The 22,870-nt window shown below is 40.6% G+C and overlaps 1 protein-coding gene across 5 annotated transcripts in view; it reads right to left on the minus strand.

The window, feature by feature from the left end:
* Positions 1-22,870, minus strand: part of june (JunE proto-oncogene, AP-1 transcription factor subunit) — a 65,255-nt gene that overhangs the window by 14,632 nt on the left and 27,753 nt on the right. For 2 of the 5 annotated variants that reach the window (XR_015867963.1, XR_015867961.1), the window contains exons 2-3: positions 14,327-14,404; positions 4,667-4,709 (exon numbers count right to left, since the gene is read on the minus strand). The gene's annotated coding sequence lies outside the window, so the exon portion shown is untranslated. Of the gene's footprint in view, positions 1-4,666; positions 5,552-14,326; positions 14,405-22,870 lie in introns of all 5 variants that reach the window. The other 3 variants (XR_015867962.1, XR_015867959.1, XR_015867960.1) reach the window with 2 other exon arrangements.

The following is a 22,870-nucleotide window of genomic DNA, read 5'->3' on the forward strand; positions in this document are numbered from 1 at the left end:
AGACTTCTTTTGAATAAAGAAGTCATACAGAGACATCTTTTTGGTGTAAGGTACACAACAGCATTCCTTGTCAGAGCTCCCAGAAGGAGAAGGCAAAACTCAAAAACCCCAATTTGGGGAAAATCAGAAAGCTTCAGAAGGGACCACAGGTGGGAGGAGCCCCCTTTCAGGCCCACAGGTTGAAGTGGATGCTACATGTACCAAATACAGACAAATACAAATACACAATACAGACATGGACCGCAGATGGTCGATCTCTTAACCCGCAATGGTCGATCAGCGCAGGGCCAGATGGGGGTGGTCAAGTCATCCATCACCATTTAGCTAGCACCCTCTCCGAGCCAGGAGAACGGGGCAGGAAAAAAAAAAAAGAAGAAAGCTGCAGACAGACCCATTAACTAAATGCTTGCGAGTATAAATGTGTTTTTAGTCGGGATTTAAAGATTTCTACTGAGGTGGCTGCGCGAGCTTCAATAGGTAGGGCATTCCATAGTACTGGCGCGCGAATGTAAAAGGCCCTTGACTTCTTTTTAGTGCGCGGGGTCGATAACAAAGTTGTCGGGACGGAATATATGGTGATGCTAGGTCGATGAGATAGGAAGGAGCTAAACCGTGTACAATTTTATAAGTACAGTCAGCCCCCGGTGCCCCCGGTTTACGAACACCCTCTTTTACGAACATTTCGACTTACGAACGTGGACCGCGGAGTTTTTTGTCCCCCACTTACGCACAAACCTTCCGTCATACAAACAATCCGACATGCCGGCCATTGTATTCGAACATTTATTTTAGATCTACTACGTCAACTAATACAGAAGTTGACGCTCATCACGGCAACGTTGAACGCTATTGCTCTTACAATGTCACAGTCACTGTCTCAGTCAAGGTGTCAGTCACGGACTTAGTCACGGAGATGCTATTGTCCGGCGTCACGTCAATCACAGAAATGCCGATATGCTATTGGCCGAACGCCTTTATCTAGTTTGATGGCACAGCTGGTCGGGATGGAAGGAAGGAGAGAAAATGAGTCAAAAACGGAAGGAAGAAATGTTGTTAAGACTTTATCTAGTGGCAGTAAAGGAGGTAAGTAGTAGTAAGAGGATGATGACAATAGAAACGAAGCAGGAGATAATAAAAAAAAAAAAATATGAAGGAGGCGCACGCATGGTTAACCTTGCTCGTGAGTATGGACGTAACCGCTCGGCAACCTTCTAAGGGCAAGACTTTCCTTGCCGGGGGACGGACCTTGATCGACAACAAAATTGAGAGGCTTCTTTTATTATGGATTAAAGAGAAGGAAATCGCCGGTGATATGTTCTAGTTTGAGAAAAGTTCCCATTTAAGAAAATAAATAAATAAAGTCTGCTGGTTGGTCTCTGCTCCCCTCTGCCTCCACCCAGCTCGCCCCAAACGTAAATGTCATTTTTCCTTTGTATATGTTATTTAATTTAACTGTACAGTAGATTATGTTACTCATTTTTTATATGTGTATAAAGTCGTGATGTTTTTACCAAAGGTTTTTGCACGCGTTGCACACAATCACTAATTAACATAGGTTTGGATTGCCCGTCATTCGAGCAGTTCAAGTTACGAGCGTAGCGCTGAACGGATTAAGTTCGTTACACGGGGGCCCACTGTAATTAACAACACCTTAAAATCACATCTCAGTTGTATTGGAAGCCAATGCAGGTCAGCTAGTATCAGACTAATATGATCGAACTTTCTCGTCCTTGTCAAGAGTCTCGCTGCTGCATTTTGTACAGACTGCAGGCTTTCGACGCAGGACAGGGGAAGCCCAGAAAACAAAACGTTACAATAGTCAAGGTGCAACGTAACAAATGCATCAATTAATGTTTCAGCATCGCTGAGAGACAGAATAGGGTGAATTCTAGCGATATTGCGAAGGTGAAAAAATGCCGTTCTTGTCATGTTATCAATATGTTTCCGAAAAGAGAGAGTTGAGTCAAATATCATGCCAAGGTTTTTTGCAAAACTACTTTGAGAAATAGTACAGTTATCCAGGTTCAACGGGGTATTCTTAATCAAGTGCTGATGATGAGCAGGGCCAATAATTAACATCTCTGTTTTACTAGGGTTAAGATGCAGAAAGTTGGAAGACATCCAGTGTTTAATCTCGGCAAGGCAGGCCTCTAGGTTACTGCACTTGCACGGATCTGTGCTTTTAGAATAGCAATGAAAACTAATAGCATGTTTACGTATAATATCGCCAAGAGGGATTATATAGATGTTAAACAGTAAGGGACCAAGTACTGACCCCTGCGGGACACCACATGAGCCGGAGAAAGATTCAGAGATCGCATCCCAGGATGTAAGATCTGAACCAAGAAAGTGCTGATCCCGAGATACCAACTCGTGATTTAAGACATTCTATAAGAATAATATTATCAATCGTGTCAAATGCAGTAAGGTCAAACAATAATAATAGTGATGAAATGTTGGAATCTTGGCTAAGAGAAGATCTTTCGTCACTTTCAAGCGGGCTGTCTCAGTTGAGTGGTTGGCCCTAAATCCTGACTGAAGGAGTTCAAATCTTTTGTTATCAATCATGAAATCACTAAGCTGTTGTGCTACAACTTTCTCAAGATTTTTCGCAATAAATGGAAGATGTGACACTGGTCTATAAGTAGAGAGATTTTCATAATCTAGGTGCGGTTTCTTAAGTAAAGGTTGAATGACAGCCGTCTTAAAAGCTTCAGGTACAATGCCAGACGAGAGCGACAGATTGATAATATTCAAGACAGATGATCCTAAATTCGGGAACAAGTCTTTAACGAGTTTGCCTGGAAGCGGTTCGAGCATGCAGGATGTCGGCTTTGTTGCATTAACCAGGTGTGTAAGACACTCCAGGGATACTAAATCAAACTGGGACAGGGTTACCAGACTTACATGAGCCTGATTGTCCAAAGTGGCATCAGCAATCACAGAACACGAGAGGGTAAGTGGCACTGCCTTTTTTATTGCATCCCATATTAGCTGAATCCACTGAGTAAAGAATTGCATGAAATCGTGTGCTGAATGGAGGGAACTATGATTAATCTGCTGCTATTGCGTCAGCTTTGCTGCCATATCAAATACATATTTGGGGTTGTGTTTATTAAGACGAATCATTTTGGAAAAGTAATTTGTTTTAGCTAACCTAAGAGCCTCTTTATATTTCAACAAGCTATTGCACCAGGGCTGACGGAAAACCTCAAGTTTGGTTGTTCGCCATTTACACTCAAGTTTTCTAATTACCAATTTAAACGTGTCCTTTTCATTCGTAAAACACGGAGTGTGTCGCTTCGGACGAGTTTTAAGTCTTAATGGTGCTATAGAGTTTAGGGAATTCAAAAGAACCATATTAAAATCGTTTGTGACCTAATCGACTGAACCAATGAAAGACGGAAAAGCATCTGTTGTAAAAGGCAGTAGTTCAGAAAGTGCAGCTGTGGTTGGTGAGTTCATATCACTGCTCTTAAAGCCTTGGTTGTGGTCAATAAGACCACACTGAGCTAGGACTTCGAATGTGATAAGATAATGATCATACATATCATTAGTATACAGTGGGCCCCCGTGTTACGACCGCTCAGCGGCTAGGCTCGTAACTTGAATTCGACGTATGACGGGCAATCCAAACCTATGTCAATTAGTGAATGCGTGCAACGCGTGCAAAAACCTTAGGTAAAAACATCACGACTTTATACACATATTAAAAATGAGTAACAATCTACTGCACAGTTAAATAACATAAACAACAACTCCACACCCGTTCTTTCAGGCTCGCTAATTACCTTCAACCCGACATGTTCTAATGTGAGAAGTCATGGAAGGCTCAAACAGTAATCTATGTTTCTAGACAGAGTGATGACGCCTTCCCAGTTAGGGTGAAGGCCATCCTTTTTTAGCAGGTCGGGCCGGCCCCAGATGAGGGCCAATTATCTACAAATTGGAAACCTTGCTCTCGACAGAAACTAGCCATTTACCGATTAAGTGAGAATAATCTGCTAAACCTCTCATCATTGCATCTCACAGGCAGAAGGCCAGAGACAATTACTCGATGCCGACTCATCTTTCTCGCAAGATTCAAGACCTACCTATGTTCTTCTTTGTAATCTCAGACTGCTTCATTCTCGTATATCTGAGTTACTAGTTTTGTTTGCACTCTGCTGGTGTCTAGGCCTCTTGCGTGTCAGCTCCCTAAGACTAGCTTCAATGTCGGGTGCTCTTGTCCCAGGAATACACATTACGGTGGCTGGCATTTTAAGCTTAATGGCACGGGTGATGGAGTCTCCTATAACTAATGTGCGGGAGGCAGTCTAGGAGAAGGAGTGTGCATAACAAGGGAGCTAAAACGATTATGTGTCTGATCACCTAGCAGACTGCTTTGGGCTAATGTTAGCCGGACTAGCGGGTAGGCTACAACCCACACTAACCGACGCTAGTGCCATAGGGATAATGATAACCGGACTAGTTGGAGGGCTATGGCCCACACTATCTGATGTGTCCGTCTGATCTATGATTATCAAACTACTCTGCTCTAGCTGATGGACATGTCCCTCCAGGAGAGAAAGCCTCTCCATGAGAATGGTGCAGGTGTCGCAAGTGACTGATGCGATGGAGGTGCATGAAGCCATGTTTACCTTGGTACGGCCGAGCAAATACTTACGCTAGCAGAGCTGCATGAAAATGAGGACGAATGGCGCTAGGAGCTGTTCGTCCGACGGGTGGTAGAATATAAAATAGAAAAAATAGAATTAGAAACATTTTTTTCGTCTCTTCAGCTAAAGCTAACACAGCAGCAACGCCCAGAACCAGAAGTGCCTAAACAAAGGGAGACAGAAGAAAGAAACAGTTGTGGGCTTCTGCGCAAGTGCAGATGGATATGTGAGCGGCCCTTATACTTTATTAGACAGCTATAATAGCCAATCGAGTCATAAAATCGCCATCTAGAGGCCTTACGTTGAACGTGATGTGAGTGGATGCTCACTGTAGGAAGGCGGTGCAATGCTCAACAGCGTAGCGTAGGTATTAGCTAACCTGTCCCAAGTTCTGCGTGGGATGCCTTTTTTTTTGCAAAGGATCGATTTGGTGTTTGGAGCTACACAGGATTTGCAAACTTCAACCAAGGCAGCGACGAGACACCAAATCATGGCTGAACACATGCCCTATGGTGTTTTTAAAAACTCCTTGGGATACCTGAGTGGATATACAGTATTGTATATCTCAATTTGAGGGTAAAGAAAGCTCTTCAATGCGCTACGGTGCTTTTAAAAAAAAACTTTTGAGAACACCCGAATGGAAACACTGTACATCTTAGCGCGAAAAGAAAGAGAGCATAACAATTTTATTGCAACATATTGATTATGCGTCATAGGAGGCAGATTAGTTTGTGAAGGATTTGTTGAGAATCCAGATGGATTGTGGGTAGAAGCCAGTCTCAGCAGTCCTGGCCCTCAGGCTCCTGTAGCGTCTGCCTGATGGCAGCATTTCAAACAGGTCGTTTTGTTTGAGTGTCTTGTCCTTGATGATGTTGCATGTTGTCCGCAGAACCCTGGTGTGGTACATGTAGTTTGTGTTATTTTATTTTGTTCATATTCAGTTTATACAAATAAATAAATAAAATGATGTTCTTATATTAAACTGCGATTTGTAATTTGGACTTCATAACATTTTGTGGATATTTATGATATATTATTAATTTTTTAAAGTTTTGACAGCATCACGTATAATGACAAGTTTTAAAGGCTAAAGCGGGTTTATTGACGTTTAAAAGCTCCAGAAAATAGCTTGTGCAGCCCAGTAAGTGTACATGTGTGCAGGATGGGTATTTATTCGAGAGTTTGACATCACAGAAGACATACGTGTGAAAGTTACGGACTGCCACTAGGTATTATGGTGATAAATATGAGCTCACCGTTAACAACAAACTAATGGAGCCCTAAGCTTGCTTGAGTCTCTAATACTTTTGAGGCTGCAGCCTCAAAATGTACAAAAATGTAATCAAATTACATTGATTAAATCTTATCATATAACTAAAATACAAATGCTATTCATTACTTATCAATGCAAAACCTTTGCAGATGCTAACATACTCCAAAATTAAATAACTGGCACAAACGATAATGCTCACAAGCAAAACACATGCAAAGAAGCACAATTTAACATATTGAAGATAAGAACTAACATTAGCTAGCATGCTATCCACATTCACAAGCTGTTGGATGAACAAACAAATTTATTTGGGCAAGTTTAGCACACATTACAACATTCTTACAAAAAAGTACAACTCACAGACACTGGTGGGCCAGATTGCACAAAGACAGAACAACGTGTGCATCACCAGGGCTCACTGGACTCAATTGAAGCCACACTGAGTTTACTCAATACAAAATGTAAAATCAATCAGTAGAAAAAACACTGAGTCAGAGTCTCACTTTTCTGACATTTAAATCAGGTACATACACACACACACACACACACACACACACACACACACACACACACACACGCACACACACAGAGTCAGAGTGCTTGGCAGTTTATGATGACTCAGTACATGTGTGGGCGGAGCATCTGAGTCATTCTTCAAAAACTACCACGCCAGTATAACATTCCTCCATCCCTGAACACCTTCATCATCTCTCCATCAGGTTCACAAGATCACTGATTTTGATCATCAAGCAGTTTCAGATACAGTTTGAATCCACTTTAATATTGGAGTGGTGAGGAAACAATTTTCTTCCCAGTTAGCATATTTTAAAACCAAATATTCACCAAAAATAGACTACTGTTTACGATGGCCATGTGGAAATAAAAAAAAAATCTCAGTTTGAGAAACTAATTGTGAACATTTTCAACTGTTTAAAAATCTTTGTGACAGGCCCTTTAGTTTCAATGTCACTTTTTTCCTTTTCTGTTGCAAAATCAAACCTAAACAGAGCTGAAAACATTATTCTATGTGTGTGTGTGTGTGTGTGTGTGTGTGTGTGTGTGTGTGTGTGTGTGTGCAATATGCAATCAGTCTTCTACAGTAGTAAGCCACGAGCAAGTCATGAGTGAAGCATAGAAAGAGTGATGGGAAGAAAGATAAAAGGCCGACCAGGTTACCTTAGCTCATCTATCACACTGCTGACATACTGTATCTTTGAGCACTGACACTGCAGCTTGTATTGCTCACCTCCAGTGGAAATTAAGTTTTGAACTTGGACATTCAGAGCAGTAAACGTATATAGTCAATTTCCGAATACTCAAGTGAATTTTAAATTCTTATTTGGTGTGGAATCTATTACTTCTGCAAGGAATGGTTAATTTCTTAATAACTGGCATGCTGTCTTACTGTCATATTTGGTTGGGGTTCGGTCATGTTTGGTTGGGGTTTGTTGTTTTTCTGGTTTTGTGGTGTTTTGTTTATGTCGTTAAGTTCATGTTTCTATCCACCTGTCTGTTTACCTGCCCCCCCCCTGTGTCCTCTAATCAGCTTCCCCTGCCTCTCGTTTTATCCAGCGTTTTTGTGTTTGCCTAATTATTGTCTAGTGTACTTAAATGCCAGTTTATTTGCAGTTGTCGGGTTATTTTCAAATGTCATACTTCTGATGTTGCCGTATTCTTCCGAGTATCCCAGGTCTACCTTTGCAGTCTCCCTGTCGTTCCCCGTGAGTTTGTTTTAGTTTTGACTCATGTTTGTTGCTTTGTACCGTTTTTGTATGATTTTGCCTCATCCTTCAGTGGAAATAAATACTCATTTCTTTTAGTTCATCTACCTCCCGGCTATTCTTTTTTTTTGGGGGTCCACCTTTCTCGCACCCCTGCCCACCATGCCTCGTGACCGTGCCAGAATAACTCGACCACTAGTTGGAGCTAAACTGGCACTTAAATACACTGGACAGTAATTCGGCAATTCGGGGGGGGGGGGGGGGCAGGAAAACAGACAGGTGGACAAAATCATACTTACGAGAACACAGACAAGGCAGACACGAGGGGAACAGAAACATTAATCTAACAATATTAACTAGACTCCAAAAAACTGAAAAACAAACCCCTACCAAACATGACATTTGTAATGTCAAACTTCAATAGAATTATTAAAAGCATGGTTGTACACCACAGCATAAACAAAGCAACCTTTGCACTCATGACATATATATTTTTCTTTTTGTTAAAAATTTCTTTCACAATATCTGGTGCTGAGCGATCAATGTAAAACTGTTCTTATTCATTGAAAGTTCAATGGAAGCTGCTCCTGGTGGATATAGTCATCTTTGACCAAGGAGGTGAATGTCAGCAGCTGTAAGATACTCGTCTCCTCTTCCATCATATCCTGGCTGACATTGACCATGTTGTATCGTTTCCCCATAGAGACCCACTACCATCACAATAACCACTATCACCTTAGTCTGACATCGCAGCTTTAGGCAGTGGCGGTGAGTAGGGGCCCTGTGATGCCTCAGGTGAGTCTCATGAATATTTAATGTGAGCAGAAAGACGCAATGAAGGAAAGTGCAGACTCTGCTCTAGGTAATAGTGCAGTAGTAGAGAGCTGGTGTGTTCCAGAGATCTGACCTGAGGTCAGCAGAAGATCAGGGGCTAAAATTAATCTGATTTACATAATTGTCCCTGAGCTTTTTTTTTCTCAAACTTGAGGTTGATTTTGTTGTTGATGTGGTGTATTACATGCTAAGTTAGATGTGCCTAAATGTTGTGGTGTATTACATGCTAAGTTAGATATGCCTAAATGTTGGAAGTGAGGAGTGAAGAAATGAGAAGTTTAAAACGTTTGGCTCTCAAGAAAATGGATAGCAGATCTACCCAAATGAAAAGGGTAAAAAATGCTTCATATTTTCCATAAAGGTACAAGTCATCCCACCAAGTAAGACAGGCTAAGAGAATTGAATGATGATTTTAGCTTTTGACAAATGAGCCAATTCTAAGTAGACACTGTGGTTCCAATTTTCATGCAAAGTCTCAGGTCTAGCGCAAAGCACAATCTAACCGTCACATGTGTGGAGGTTTCTTTTTTTTTTTTTTAGCTATTTTCCTAGACATTACACATGGAAGGATTGGGCATGCACTGTTACGAGCCACTGTCGAAGGAAACAAGCCGAGGCCTGACCATTTCAGACCAATCCTTCATTTACACTCAAATCATGGTTGTTTGTTTGGGATCTATGTGCTCTGTGTAAAAACCGACAGCTTCATTTTCTTTCGGGTGCAAGTCTAGCGTCCTGTGTTCGGGAATATCTAGGCATGCCGGCAACTTGGTTTATCTGACATTTTGGTAAGTTGTAAAAAGGGCAAATATAATCACTTGGTCACATAATCAGTGGCTTGCAATATCAAAGGTACCCATCCACATTGGCCAACCTAACATCATTCGCAATGATCTTCATGCGGTTCCTTTTACTTTTTGCATGCAGATTTGCTGCATCTTTATGTCATGTAGACTGCGGGCTATGCCTTTCTCTTCACTGGATTTAAAGGGAATGAGGGGAGCCATCTCCCTTGGATTAGCTATATTAGCCAACTATCAAAATGACATGGACTACAATGCTGTAAAGAGCCTTCATGATTAAATGTTAGAATTCCCTCAAATGTATGACATGCGAAATGACAACACAACTATACAATGGTGCTTTAAATTGAAGGTCCTTTACAATATTGATGCATTGTTGTTTCATTGCATTGATGAAACTGTAGAAATACAATAAATGAGAGTTTTTATGTCATTTTTATTTTGAGGATTTGAAAAAACAGCAAAATGCTGTCCTCTGACCTCAGCAACAAAACACAATTATATCCCGAATAGCCCTATACAATATATCAAACTATATACTGAAAACAAATCCGAAATCCATTTTTAAAACAACTGCCAATTTGTTACAAAATATATATGTCAATGACAAGGGTACACCCGAAGCTGGTTGTCAGTCGCAGGGCACACATAGACAAACAACCATTCACACCTAAGGGCAATTTGGAGTGTCCAGTATACCTATCATGCATAATTTTAGGAATGTGGGAGGAAACCAAAGTACCAACAAAAGCCTATGTGAGCAATAGAGAACATGCCAACTTCACACAGGAAGGCTGGAGTCTGAATTGAATCTGTGACCACCGAATTGTGAAGCGCACATCCACTCTTCCACCATGCCGCCCTATTAGAACCTAACATACAGTAAATAGAATCTAGTCTATCTAATGAATAGATATTGAAGTGCAACCCACAGTGATGTGCGTTGTCAGCACATATTCACTTACAAAGTCGCTAAAGTTTGCTGTTCTTGACTTTACGTCCTGTGTGTGTGTGTGTGCGCGCGTGTGTGTGCGTGAGTACATGTACATTTGTGTGTGTGTGCGTGTGTGTGTGTGTGTGTGTGTGTGTGTGTGTGTGTGTGTGTGTGTGTGTGTGTGTGCTGAGGTGTGGGTGGAGAGGGGTATTAGTCACCAGAAATGGCACATAGCCTCTCTTGGTAAGTGGGTCACTCCATCTGGAGCAGAATATGGAAAAACTGCAAAACAATCTCAACTGAACTGTCGAACAAAAAAGATTGACTGTTCTCCCATATTTTGGACAAGGTTGTAGATTGCAGAAACAACCTTTCTGCTTCAAATTGCCCTTATATGCCCTTACATGGACATCATTGTTTGTATTGTTCCACTTAAAGAAACAAAACAAACAAAAAATAATGTTAACTGAAGTAATGTTTGTATGTGTGGCTTTACCTCAGGCACAACTGCCCCCCCCCCAAAAAAAAAACAAGCAAACAAACATGTGAGTGCACTGTTTTAGTGCCGTGGAAGGGAAGAAATTAGGAGACAACAAGTCACAAAGTGATGTACAGAGGGATGGAAGAGTACCAGTTTGTTGGTAGAAAATAAGGTCAGATGTGGAGTGGAGGAGCTGCCAGCAGCTCATACTTGCGACCAAGTATAAGTGAGGGGCCACAGGCATGATTTAATAGGTGTGATAAGTGTGTCAAAATATCTTCAGTGGAGTCCACACAGAGGGGTGCTGCTGCTGGCTGCTCTAAAAACCACATCATCCTTCTCACTATGTATGTGATATGAACAGCGGCCAGAAGCGGCACCAAAAAAAACAAAGCTCATTAATTTGAACTAAATAATTAAATAACTAAATAAATAATGTTATTTCGGGTGCAATTGATCGCTGGTTGGGGATTGCTGTTCTAGATGACTCTTGCTATACTTTTATTTTGCCGCAAACCGTGCGAACAGGAAGCCTGGTGAGCTTTCGAGTGTGGTAGTTACACAGTTGGGGACGTGATGGAACTCCTACAGGGGCAACGCCTATATGCATAATGTTGTTAATTGGTAGGTAATTGCTGTCGAATTGTCATGCTTTTGATGCTATCGATAATGTGTGCTAGCGAAAAACATGGCTGATTTGAGTTCCCTTCTTCATTTTTAGTTTCACTCTGCTGATTTAGATGCAGAGATGTGCATTAAAAGCGTCAAACTAGGACGTCTTGCGTCATCACTTCAGAGTTTAGCTAGTTGTCTCGCTCGGACTAAACTTATATTCGTCTCAGTGAGGACAGTATAGTTTCACTTTGCTGTTAAGGAATGAACTATTGAAGTATATGAACTAACCAAGAAAAAAAAAGCATACAGACCACGAAGGAAACAGTAAGGAATCAATACAAAACAATGTATGCAAACTCACACCTTGAAAGCGACGTGACTTAATGCTCACTGCAAGAAGGCGAAGTTGCTTTTCTCAGCAACCAAGCTCTACGGTATTGGCTTTGGCTGATTGCATTAAAGGGATACCTTATCTATTAGCTAACCTATCCTGGACGGGGGAACGTGTTTTGTCCGCCGCTTCCAATCAACGAACAATGAGTGGCCATTTTTCTGGCTCGGCTACGAGGGGCGTGAGCTCATCTTTGCCATTTTTCTGGCTGGGTGAACAGGGGCATGAGCTAAACTTAGCCATTTTTCTGGCTGGTTGGCTGGCTGGGCCCCCTTAGCCATTTTTCTGGCTGGCTGGGCTACCAGGGGTGCTAACCCTGGCAAATTTTCTGCCGGGAATGCCTTTTGTTTGCAAAGGATCGATTTGGTGTTTGGAGCTAATGTCACGTTCTGCCTGAGTTACGTTCTGCTATGGGTTTAGTTGTAGAGATTTTGGGTCGTTAAGCCATTTAGTTTGAATAGTTTTTTCCCCGCGTCTGCTTTGCCTCCCTGTCCATTAGTTTGATCTTGTCCACCTGTCGCCTGTGTGTTCCTGCCCTTGCGTGTCACCCAATCAGCTTCCCCTGCTTTTTGTTCTCTCCCAGCTGTTTCGCGTTGTTTTTTAAGTAGCCTAGTGTATTTAAGTTGCAGCCTTTTCACTGTTTGGTCGTCGGATTATTGTTATGGTCACCCTCACGTCCTCGCTCCCTCGTCCACAGTGCACTCCGGTTCACCGATTGCCCTTCCCCGTAAGTTTAGTTTTGCGTTTTCTCGTTCCTTTTGTACTTTGCCCAGTTTTTGTTCCTGCCATCTTTTGTTCATTAAAACGGTATTTTTGAGCACATCCCCTCCTGGCTTCCTTGCTCCTCACACCCTCGGTCCATCCTCCCGCACACCCGCATTCTACTCGCCATGCCCCGATGTGACAGCTACACTGCATTTACAAACTTCAATTGTTTAACCAATCTATATTCCGAACTATGTACCCTCATGAAGTATAGTTACTTGTCATTTTCCGGGGTCTTTTTCACGAGTCTGTTCCTAATTTTATTTTTTTATATTCAAAGAAAGTTATGTCACAAATACAAAGATGACATTCGTCTGATGTCTGAACAGAAAACCTTCCACCGATTGACGGTATGTAATTAGATCTAGAGGAAAAGTTTTGAAATGTTGTGTAGGTAATAATTCCATGAAATGTCATGCAAATACAGCGGACCCCCGTGTTACAGCGTCCCTGGCTTACGTTTTTTTTCATGTTGCGATGTGGAATACTGAGTTTTTACATCCCCTCTTCATGGTATTTTCCTGGTTTTGTGTCAAACAACTGTCACGGCCCTAGGGGGTTGGCTGTATTTGAGTTGTTTTGTCTCCATCTGCAGGCGTTTTTAGGTTATTGCACTTATTCTCAGTTGCCGTCAATGCCTCCATGCAACACGTCACTACAATACTGGTCTGCTATTGGTCAGCGTCTCCTCCCGGAGATGCTGGTCTGCTTTTGGTCGGCCTCACTCATTTCAAAATGGCAGAATGGTAAAGCTTTGTCCTATCGTGAGTGGTTACAAAATCTTATTTATAGTGCATTTTACTGCTTAATTCTAAGTTGAATGGGTTACCCATGGGTCCCAAGATTGCTAGTGATGTTAAAGAGAGAAGTAAGATGATTTATATGGAAATGATGCTGGAGATAATCAAGAAATACGAAGCTAGACTAGCCTAGGCTACCCTTACTAGGGAATATGGTCATAACAAGCGCCTTTCATTATTTATGATGTTTTCTGATTGTATACTATACATGTATATTATATATGTAGCACTTACTATACTATTTTGGTACCAATTTTTATTATGCATGTACAATTTTGATGTTTTTACCTGGGGTTCTGAACGCATTAGCTAGAGTTAGGGTTATGGTGAATTCGCCTTATGAGCCCAACCGTGGAACGTATTAATCTCGTATCACGGGGGCCCACTGTACTGTATTGTATATAATGCAATGTTTTGATCATTTCTGAATTTAGTCAATATAAGCAACATTTTCTAGTGATGACAACCATGTCAGTGACAAAAGAACTGTCCATGGCATTGTGACAAGTCTGCGTTATACTGTATAAAGTCGGATGGATTAAAAAAAAGAAATACAAACAATACTGTATGAACATCATTAACTTTGAAGATGAAAAAAACAATCTTGATTGACCCTACTCCTGCCCAGTAATGCATGCAACACAGTTTTAAGGTGTTCGTTATTTGGATTGAATGAAAAAAAAGTGTTGAACCATCAAAGCATGTTCATGTTCTTTTTGTGCAATTGACATAAATTATCAATGATCTAATATCAATAAACTCTCTTAGCACAAGCCGCATCAAATGGCCAATAAGCTGACACAAAATCTTAAATAAAATTTCCTATCGAAGTAATTCTGTATGACCTAATTAAAAACACACTGCTTGCACCCTCCCATACACACACACACACACACACACGCACACACGTACCCCCACACATGCCTCGGGAGTTGAAATGTAAGCTTAATGGGATCTTTAAAGTTATTTTGAGGTTGAATCCATTTGTTTTATCAATCTCTATTGTTGAGAGGTCAAACTTGCTCGGCTTTTAAAGGCTTAAAATTCTTACCTTCTATTTGAATTAGACTTGATTTCTCATGAGCCAGGAAGCCGAGCGTCTTTCTCCATTTGAATTTAGTAGACCAAGCTACATGAACATGCAGAGTGAAACAAAAAATAAAAATGAAATAAGCATTAACCAATTGCTAATAAATAAATGTGCCACAAATAACTTGTGCGGAAAGGAATGCAGATGGATGCTAACATTAGCTATTACGATGCTAAAAAAACATGGTCGCGATCTTTTCATATGCTACTTAGTAGCAAGAGTATGATGCAAAATAATTGATGTTCGGAGCTAACAAGGATCAACAGAACTTAGCAAGACAATGTCCAAAACACTTAAAAAAGACAGACTTTTTAAAAAACAATTGCTTTTAAATACGTAAGAAAGTATCACAACACAATGTCCAGCTAGAGCAGGGTTCTCAAACTTGCGGCCCGCGGGCCAATTGCGGCCCCCGTCTTGATATGAAAGATTAATATTAGTGCGGCCCGCAAGATTGATATGAATGACTCTTGTCTACGCCGTATTTATATACGATTTATATACGATTTTACTTTTTTATTTTGGAAAAGTGTGTTTAAATTTGGGGCTCTGTAATGTGTGATTCCACCGGGAATCCGTCTCGGGTTTAACGGGGCTGTGGCGCATATGCACTTTTGCTTTCCAATCGTTATCAGAGAAAGGCATGTATATGGCAGAGAGATCTGGGTAGCATTGTAGTGAAATTTAAACACACTTTTCCAAAATAAAAAAGTAAAATCGTATTTAAATACGGCGTAGTTGAGTGAGGGGAAGAGCACTCGGCTTGTCACTTAATCCCTTATATATCTAAATCTGCCATAGAGTTCCGTTAGCGCAGTGGGTAAATCCTTTACTTGCGGGGCGGAAGGACCCTAAATTGAGTCCTGACGGATCACGTTTTTAAGCCGTTAACCCTACAATGCGGAAGAAATTTCAACGTTAAAATGGGCGGGGCGAACTAGGGTAATTATCTTACCGTGATTGGTTCGTTCAGCTCCGCACACAACAAGTCATTCATATCAATCTCGCGGGCCGCACTAATATTAATCTTTCATATCAAGACGGGGGCCGCAAATTATCATCCCGGGGGCCGCAATTGGCCCGCGGGCCGCAAGTTTGAGACCCTGCTGTAGAGTGACAACGTAAACTATTTCATTCACGTCCTCACGAGACTTTTATGCTGCCAACAGCCACTCCAAGCCACTTCAGCAAACAAATATCTTCAGAGTAGGAAGACATGGGATGTGCATAATGATTTGAAAGACATGCCCTGCCACCATGCACCATGGGCAATTTTACAGGTCAGAAAGCGCTAAACAGGAAAAAGAACGTGATCTATAGAAAAAGCATTCCATGATGACAAAATTGTACTCTCCTTTGCTGATTGATTGGATGAAGCCAAAAGTGACTGGTTCTCCTTTCTATGCAGTTATCATAAAGACAAAATTTAAGTGGCGGGGTAACGCGTGTACAAATACAGTGTTTGTATTCCACCGTATTATCGGTGCTGTCTCTCTCTCTTTTTCCATCTTTGACTCCCGTTGTAATCCGTTTAGCGTCCAGCAATTTTGTAATTACACAGTTAGCCATATTCCTCTTAGATTTTGTCCTTACCTGCTTGAACGATGTTAAAATCTGATGTGGTCCTAAATGTTGTGTACCAGGGAAGTGGCAACAATGCCAAGGACACAAATGAATCAATAAACACAATTTCTTGAACTGCAGCTGAAAAAAGGCCGGCGAGTGAGCCATCAAAATTGTAGTGACTATGTCTATTACTGGTTCTCATTGTAACCAAAAGGACAATATAAGCTAGTCGTCAATACAGTATAAATGATGCAGATGCTTTAATAAAGACTAAATTGATCACTTTACCGCTTGAGCAAAAATTAGAAATTAAACATTTAACGGTGGATTTTAACTCTTTCAGTGCCAAGGAAAACTCTACAGCAGTGTTTTTGGTGTGCTGCGAGATGTGTTGTCAGGTGTGCCGTGGGAAATTATCCAATCTGTGTGCTTGTGCGGTCTAGCGCCTGGCAGCGTACTCATGTAGTACTCTTCCATACCGTGCACAACAAGCTCGCTCACTCCCCTGCCCTCTACTCGCGCAATTAAAAAAAAAGTTGGAAAAAAACGCTCCGCAGTATAAATTTAAGACGTTGACCGTGCCGCGGACAGCACCCCCCTCCAGTCTGCTGTCTAAATTTAAGGCCTTGACCGTGCCGCGGAGAATTTTATGGTGTATTATCGTTACTATTGTAAAAGACAAGAATTCTCGTCCATAGCACTGAATGAGTGAACATCGTTCAAGCAGGAAAGAAAAAAATCCGCATCTTCAACTTCGAATGGCTCAACGAAAACGTGGCTTGTGTGATTAGGAAATCGCTGAGCACGACATGGTGTACAATGGCATACAAAGTTCGACTTCACTGATAGAAAAAGTGGTTGACATTGGTCAAGAGAATGGGGCAAGTGCTAGGAAAGTGCAAGGAAAACTTGGAAACAAGGAAGCTTGATGGTTTGCTCAAATGGAGGAGAGATTTTGAAAAAGTGATCACCTTAGAGCAGCACAACTTTTAGCACGATTTTCAGTAAGTTCAGCAAATGTGCTGAATTTGAATGTGTTGCTCAAATCTGTTGTACAGTCACTCATTTGCATACTGGCAACACACTGTCTCTGCTGCAGTTGATTTATGATCACAAGCTACAGGATGCATTATCTGAAACAGTGTCACTGATCAAAATGATCACAACTCAAATGACAACAATTGAGTCAGAAAAATACTTTTCAACACTAAAAACGATCAAGACATTTACAAGAAGTACAATGGGCGAACAGAGATTAAATGCACTTGCTTTGTATGCTATCCATTCCAAATAAATTCAGTCATGGCTTGTTAGAATTTGACAAATTGGTTTTCAGATAAGCAGAGGCGGAAAACGGGGGGAAATAGTCAAACTCAACCCACAGATCACCGCCAAAGACCTACAACATGATTTTTCTTCAGAAGGTGTCACTGTGCATCGTTCAACTATTCAGTGCATTTAGCGCAAGATGCTGCTGTATGGGAGAGTAATGCAGCAGAAGCCTTTTCTGCACACATGCCCTAAACAGAGTTGCCTGAGGTATGCAAAAGCACATTTGGACAAGCCAGCTTTATTTTGGAATAAGGTGCTGTGGACTGATTGACTGAAACTAAAATGGAGTTATTTGTACATAACAAGGGGCCATGTGCATGGCAGAAAAAGAAGACAACATTCCAAGACAAACACTTGCTGCCCACAGTAAAATTTGATGGTTCCATCATGCTGTGGGGCTGTGTGGCCAGTGCAGGTATTGGCATTCTTGGTCGCATGGATTCAGTATCCAGCAGATTCTTGAAAAATAATGTTCAAGAATCAGAGACAAAGTTGAAGTTGCGCCAGGGTTGCACAATGACAACACGACTACACTAAACGCGGGTCAAATTCTACTAAGGCATTCATGCAGAGGAACAACTACAACATTCTGGGATGTGGCCATCTTAGTCCCCAGACCTGAGTATTACTGAAAATCTGTGGTGTGATTTAAAGCGGGCAGTCCATGCTCGGAAACCATCAAATCTGACTGAACTGGAGATGTTTTGTAAAAAAGAAAATACGTTCAACCAGAATCCAGAGTCCAGGCTCTCTCATTGAAAGCCATAGGAAGCGTTTAGAGGCAGTTATTGCTGCAAAAGAAGGCTCTACTAAAAATTGATGTAATTTTTATGTTGGGGTGCTCAAATCTATGCACCTGCCTACTTTTGTTTAAATATTTATTGCCCACCAATGATTTATGGTAGCCAGGAAAATCTTGAAAATGATCAGAGGTGCCCAAACTTTTTCATACCACTGTATCGTCCAAAAATCAAAATCATCACTTGTCGTATGTAAGAATTCCATTTTTTTGCATGTCACTTATTTGAAATTCTTAATTTTTTTTTTGAAAGCTTCATGTGTTAATATTTGTGACAGAGATGGAAAATCCACGTCCAGAATATAAAAAAAAATCCTGCCACAGTTTAGCTTTAGCCAGAGGTGCTGCTAATCAACTTGTAGTCAAAGTAGCAGTAGCAGATAGGTGGGACCTCGAGCAGGGGGCTTATTTCGGCAGGACAGATAATCTGGTCGGAAGTATTGCTGGAAGGCTCTGCTGGACGCATGAAGACGATCTGGCGGATTGCGAAGGGAAAAGGCCGGGCTTTATACTGGGTGATCGATCGTGGCAACCGGTGCTGTTCAGGGCTGATTGGCAGGAGGGGTGAGCCGGTGAGATTAGATTGGCAATGATTGGCAGGAGTGATGAGCCAGTGTGATGTGTTGGGCAATGAGTGGCTGGAGCGATGGCTTTGTGACACAGGGGCTTTACTGTTGTCTCGAATAAAATATTGACGCTGTACTGTATTGGTTTTTCACTTGTCAATTTATTACAAAAGGCAAGAGGATCCAAAAGCTTGCTTTCGTCTCTCCTGTGTTTCTGCTGTGCCCGTGTGCGCTCAGCTCAGCTCACGTTACAAACGTGCTAGTAAGCACATTGATTGACAGCTTGGTCTCTGTGAGCCAATCACATGACTCATAGGCGTGCCAAGAGGAAACGCACACGTCTGTGTGCCTACCGAGGGCAAGGGAGAAATACACAGCTTTGGAAATCTGACTTTTACCAAGATTTCTTTTGTAATAAATTAAAATTACAAGTGTATTGTGATGATATAAGAGGCTTCACTTTAATTCGATGTCCGGGCATATCCGTTCATAAAAATCTTGCTCGGAAAAAGAAAGAGCTCAACAATTGCTCATAACAATGTGCGGTTCAGGACGAAGAGGCATAGCTGGGACAGTGAAATACGCGAGTGACAATGTTTCCAACTTTGAATTACGATATTAAAATGATTCTTTTAAACAAATTTGGGGCTTTAAAACAGGTTTTGGATTTTAGTTTTATTCTATAGTTAGTATTGCATTGTAAAATAATAATTAAAAAAAAAGCTGGCTACTTCACGGATTTCACTTAGCATGTGTTATATTAGGATCATAACCCCCGCGATAAACGAGGGATTACTGTACACTATTTTACTCATTAGGTTAGTATGAAGTTGCATAAATTGCCAGATAAATTGATTTTCATTCATTCATTTTTTAATGTTTTTATAACATATTTTATTCCATTTTCATCAGTTCATTTACATAATTTATGAACCTCACAGTGTCAGCATAAGTGAACCAGAGATAAAAAAAAACAAACAAACAAACAAACATTAAAAGTCTTGGCTGTTTGATAATGAAGGGAATCACAAAGTAACTTGTATTAAAAGATCGTCTTGATGAATTTCCAACATGTTTCTCTCCTCTACAAATTCCATTAATACTGCACTATTATAATAATCCTTAATATAATACCTATATAATAATACTGTATCATTGATAAAAGTATATAAAATATGAATGTATAAATATAAAATGTAAAAATATAAAATAATATAATACATAATACTAATAACGTATTACAATATACATACGAATTCAACAGTATGTATATGGAACTGAAAAATTAAATGTTACAGAACTGGTGTTCTTAGACTGGGATACATCAATCAATCAATCAAATTTTATTTGTATAGCCCTAAATCACCAAGTCTCAAAGGGCTCATGTGGTCATGTGAGAGAGGTCATGTGGAGACTTCTTTCGAAAAAAGTCATACAGAGACATCTTTTCAGTGACCAGCAGTGACCGGCATTTTGTGACCGAAGTTGTCGGGACGGAATATATGGTGATACTAAGTCGACGAGATAGGAAGGAGCTAAACCGTGTAATATTTTATAAGTAATTAACAGCACCTTAAAATCACATCTCATGTGTATTGGAAGCCAATACAGGTCAGCTAGAATCGGAGTAATATGATCGAACTTTCTCGTCCTTGTCAATTGTCTCGCTGCTGCATTCTGTACAGACTGCAAACTTTTGATGTAGGACATGGGAAGTCCAGAAAACAAAACGTTACAATAGTCAAGGTGCGACGTAACAAATGCATGAATTAATCTTTCTGCATCGCTAGGAGAAAGAATAGGTCGAATTTTAGCTATGTTGCGAAGGTGAGAAAAAGCCGTTCTTGTCATGTTATTAATACTGTATGTGTTCATAAGGAGAGAGTTGAGTCAAATATCACGCCGAGATTTTTTGCAGAACTACTTTGGGAAATAGTACAGTTTTCCAGGTTCAACGTGGTATTCTTAATTAAGTGCTGATGATGAGCAGGGCTGATAATTAACATCTCTGTTTTACTAGGGTTAAGAAGCAAAAAATTGGAAGACATCCATTGTTTAATCTCGGCAAGGCTGGCCTCCAGTTTACTGCACTTGCACAAATCTGTTATTTCTAAAGGCATATACAGTTGGGTTTCATCAGCATGGCAATGAAAACTAATAGCATGTTTACGTATAATTTCGCCAAGACGAATCATGTAGATGTTGAACTGTAAGGGACCAAGTACTGACCCCTGCGGGACACCACATGAGACGGAAAAAGATTCAGAGATCACATTGCCATAAGAGACAGTATGCGTCCTTCCCAGGATGTAAGATCTGAACCAAGAAAGTGCTGATCCTGAGATACCAACACATGATTTAAGACGTTCTTTAAGAATATGATGATCAATAGTCTCAAATGCGGCACTAAGGTCAAGCAATAATAATATTGATGAGATGTTGGAATCCATGGCTAAGAGAAGATCATTCGTCACTTTTGCAAGGGCTGTCTCAGTTGAGTATACATCAACATTAAAGTTCATTATTCCTGAAATCATTGTCTACAATTTAAACACACAAAAAAACAAGTTTCAACTTCATTTGTTTTATTTGTTCAAGCAGACTAATATATGCATATATATTTATATATTTTATTTATATATTTTTTAATATATTTATACAGTATATGCTAATATATGCAGTTCCAGCTAAAAAATGAATAGGGGATTTACTAAATAATTTTTGAGTGCAACATTAATCAGACTCCATCCTGTCATGTTTCTATTGTGGTTTCAGGCTGGTTTTCTGTTTTGGGGGATTTTGGTTTTTCAAGTTGTGAGTTCTTTTAGTTCTTGTGTCTTGCACTCATTTGGTTTCCCTCAGGTCGATCCTCTTTAGCATGATTTGTGTACTCCTGTGTACTCACCCTCCTTGTGCCACCCAATCAACTCCCTCTGCCTTTTGTTTCTCCCCAGCTGTTTCCCGTTTCCTTGTCGAGTCCCTTGTCTATTTAAGTCTGAGTTTGCTTTCAGTTCGTGTCAGGTCATTGTCCTTGTCAGATTGTCGTTTTGCTCTTCATCAGAATTCTTAGCCAAGTTACCCCGCAGCGCTTAGTTAAGTCTTTACCTCTGTTCGCCTTAGTTTCGTTTTTCCCTCGTCGAGCCTGCCCCTGTCTGCTGCTTTAGTTATTCATGTCCTTCAGGTTGCCACCCTTCTTTTGCTACTTTGATTTTTGGTCCTCCCTTTCATTAATTACGATTTGAGTACAACTTGCTTCCCGATTCCCTGCCTTTCGGTCCACCACTACACACCATCATGCCGAATCGTGACACATCCATCCATCCATTTTGGCTGCAATGCATATGCTCACAGTTTTTTTGTTTTGGTTTTTTTTTGGAGCCAGCTCCAGCTAGGTTTGGTTTAAGGGGCAGGTCAAAAGAAAGAACACAGATAAAGACTTAAATTCACGTGTTAGATAATTTTGAGTCTTCAAAACTCAAAAAAACACTCTCCGCGATGAGCTGGCTGATGGCCGGCTCCTTTAGCCAGTGCATCATACCACCCAGGAGGTAAACAACCTCTTTATGCACCATACTTTCTAATGGCTGTGTGGGCCACTATTTGTCATTGCACCCCTATCAGCGCCAAACTCTATCAAACGCTTGTCAATCCTAAACTCATGTCTGACAGTTTCTATTACATATTTCTTTTTAAATTATAAAACATTTTTATTTTGTATTGGATTATTACTGGAACATTTGAATTTTTCCTATGAGGATGAAATAAATTTGGGAATTGTTGGGTCCTTGGGACTCATGATACTAAAAAAACTAACCGACTGACAGAGATGTATGGAGTCGCAAAAATTGCACAGTAAAAAGGACAAAATTTACGGTTCAAACTCTATTTACAAGATGGAAGCAAAACCCCAAACCAAATATTCACACGTCACAGTAAAATGCATTAAAATAATAGAATGAACTTACATGTAGGATCTGTCATCTTCTTCACATCGTGACCACTAATATGACTGTCCATTTTCGTAGAAAAATCCGCTTTGCGTCAACATGTCAACATTGTTCCTCTTATTAACCTTCTGAAACGTTTCATTTTCACTTTTACTTCCTGGCTCATTGTTACCTGATTGTGTAATACTTGATGTCACTGATACTATACTGATACTTATATTAAGCTGCAATTTGTAATTTAGCGTACAAGGTTGTTAAAGCTTGCCTGCTCTTGGTGGACTTCATAAAACTTTGT

Source organism: Hippichthys cyanospilos, chromosome 15, assembly GCF_059441005.1.
Source record: "Hippichthys cyanospilos isolate Australia breed blue-spotted pipefish chromosome 15, RoL_Hcya_1.0, whole genome shotgun sequence".
Lineage (NCBI taxonomy): Eukaryota > Metazoa > Chordata > Actinopteri > Syngnathiformes > Syngnathidae > Hippichthys > Hippichthys cyanospilos.